The sequence below is a fragment of the Arachis ipaensis genome, chromosome B4, assembly GCF_059453495.1.
Source record: "Arachis ipaensis isolate K30076 ecotype BB chromosome B4, ASM5945349v1, whole genome shotgun sequence".
Lineage (NCBI taxonomy): Eukaryota > Viridiplantae > Streptophyta > Magnoliopsida > Fabales > Fabaceae > Arachis > Arachis ipaensis.
This window is the reverse complement of record NC_142439.1, coordinates 74,325,888-74,328,635: the sequence shown is the minus strand read 5'-3', so window position 1 is coordinate 74,328,635 and position 2,748 is coordinate 74,325,888. Positions and strand designations below refer to the sequence as shown.

The 2,748-nt window shown below is 44.0% G+C and overlaps 1 non-coding gene across 1 annotated transcript; it reads right to left on the bottom strand.

Moving 5' to 3' along the window:
* Positions 1-1,211: 1,211 nt before the first annotated feature.
* LOC148567948 (small nucleolar RNA R71) lies at positions 1,212-1,319 on the bottom strand. Its single transcript, XR_015881944.1, has one exon. It is a non-coding gene; the product is annotated as a small nucleolar RNA R71 (small nucleolar RNA).
* Positions 1,320-2,748: the final 1,429 nt, after the last annotated feature.

Sequence of the window (2,748 nt, the reverse complement as noted above, 5' to 3'; positions counted from 1 at the left end):
GCACGCCCATGGATTTGTGAACTCATCAAGCTTGGCGTGCCACGCCTTGGTTCTCAAGTGGCACGCCCAAGTGACTTCTTGGAGCTGGTGTGCCACGGCTTCGACACCATGTGGCACGCCATAGTGGAGGTTCTTCTTGAAATGGTGAGTTGGCATGCCACGCCCCTTTGCTCAAGTGGCACGCTCACAGTAGTTGATGGGCCAGGCGTGCCACGCCCCTTTTGTGTCCTCCATTGTTGCTCTTTTGAATTTTGTACTAGCGTGCCACGCCCAGTCCCTGGCGTGCCACGCCCACATGCATGCTTGGACTTCTTCTCTGGACTTTAGTACTGGCGTGCCACGCCTAGCTCCTAGCGTGCCACGCCTAGCTCCTGGCGTGCCACGCCAGTGCATTTTTATGGTGTTTGCCCCCAAGTGGCATGCCAGTTTCACACGCCCAGCTTCTTATTTGTCTTGTACCCATTTTTGATGCCTTTTTCACCTGAAATTCAGCACAACTCATCTCAAAGTAGTGTACCATAATATTCATCAAATAATGCATGAATTGTACTGATAAAATTAGATTTATGCTCTTTCATGGTCTTCTTTATGCAAGAAAGAAGGGTAGATGATGCAACTCATCATGTGACATAGAGGATTCCATACTTTCTTATTCTCTTCTCTTTCTTATGAGCAGGAACAAGGACAAAGGCATTCTCGTCGAAGCTGATCCTGAACCTGAAAGGACCTTGAAGAGAAATCTAAGAGAAGCTAAAGCACAACTCTCTGGAGAGGACCTAACAGAAATTTTCAAACAAGAAGAAGACATGGCAGCTGAAAATAACAACAATGCCAACAATGCAAGGAAGGTGCTGGATGACTTTACTGCACCTACTCCTGACTTCTATGGGAGAAGCATCTCTATTCCTGCCATTGGAGCAAACAACTTTGAGCTTAAGCCTCAATTAGTTTCTCTGATGCAACAGAATTGCAAGTTTCATGGACTTCCTTTGGAAGATCCTCATCAGTTTTTGGCTGAGTTTTTGCAAATCTGTGACACTGTCAAGACCAATGGAGTTGATTCTGAGGTCTATAGACTTATACTTTTTCCCTTTGCTGTAACAGACAGAGCTAGAATATGGTTGGACTCACAACCTAAGGAAAGCCTGAACTCTTGGGAAAAGCTGGTCAGTACTTTTCTGGCCAAATTCTTTCCACCTCAAAAGATGAGTAAGCTTAGAGTTAAAGTCCAAACCTTCAGACAGAAGGAAGGTGAATCCCTCTATGAAGCTTGGGAAAGATACAAGCAATTGATCAGAAGGTGTCCTTCTGACATGCTTTCAGAATGGAGCATCATAGGTATCTTCTATGATGGTCTGTCTGAATTGTCCAAGATGTCAATGGACAGCTCTATTGGAGGATCTCTTCATCTGAAGATGATGCCTGCAGAAGCTCAGGAACTCATTGAAATAGTCGCAAATAACTAGTTCCTGTACACTTCTGAGAGGAATCCTGTGAGCACTGGGACAACTCAGAAGAAAGGGGTTCTTGAAATTGACACTCTGAATGCCATGCTGCCTCAGAATAAAATATTGACTAAGCAAGTCAATATGATTTTTCAGAGTCTGTCTGGAATGCAAGCAACAACAGGTAGTACTAAAGAAGCTTCGTCTGAAGAAGAAGCTTATGATCCTGAGAACCTAGTAATGGAAGAGGTGAATTACATGGGAGAACCCTATGGAAACACCTATAATCCTTCATGGAGAAATCATCCAAATCTCTCATGGAAGGACCAATAGAAGCCTCAACAAGGATTCAACAACAATAATGGTGGAAGAAATAAGTTTAGCAATAGCAAGCCTTTTCCATCATCTTCTTAGCAACGGACAGAAAATTCTGAACAGAGCCGTTCTGGCCTGGCAACCATAGTCTCTGATCTATCTAAGACCACACTAAGTTTCATGAACGAAACAAGATCCTCTATTAAAAATTTGGAGACACAAGTGGGTCATCTGAGTAAGAGAATTACTGAAACTCCTCCTAGCACTCTCCCAAGCAATACAGAAGAAAATCCCAAGAGAAAGTGCAAAGCCATAACCAAGACCAACATGGCCGAACTTGGAGAGAGTGAGGCGGACGTGGTTCCTAGTGAGAAAAATCTCCTGGGATGTCCTCTGAATGAAAAGGAGTTCCCTTTTGAGGAACCATGGGAATCTGAGGCTCATACAGAGACCATAGAGATTCCATTGAATCTACTTCTGCCATTCATGAGCTCTGATGAATATTCTTCCTCTGAAGAGGATGAAGATGTTACTGAAGAGCAAGTTGCTAAGTACCTTGGAGCAATCATGAAGCTAAATGCCAAGTTATTTGGTAATGAGACTTGGTAGGATGAACCCCCTTGCTCACCAAAGAACTGGATGACTTGACTAGGCAGACATTACCTCAGAAGAAGCAGCATCCTGGAAAGTTCTCAATACCTTGTACCATAGGCACCATGACCATTGAGAAGGCTCTATGTGACCTAGGGTCAAGTATAAACCTCATGCCACTCTCTGTAATGGAGAAGCTAAGGATCCTTGAGGTACAAGATGCAAGAATCTCACTGGAGATGGCAGACAATTCAAGGAAACAGGCTTATGGACTTGTAGAGAATATTTTGGTGAAGGTTGAAGACCACTACATCCCTGCTGACTTCATAATCCTGGACACTGGGAAGAGTATGGATGAATCCATCATCCTTGGCATGCCCTTCCTAGCCACAGCAAA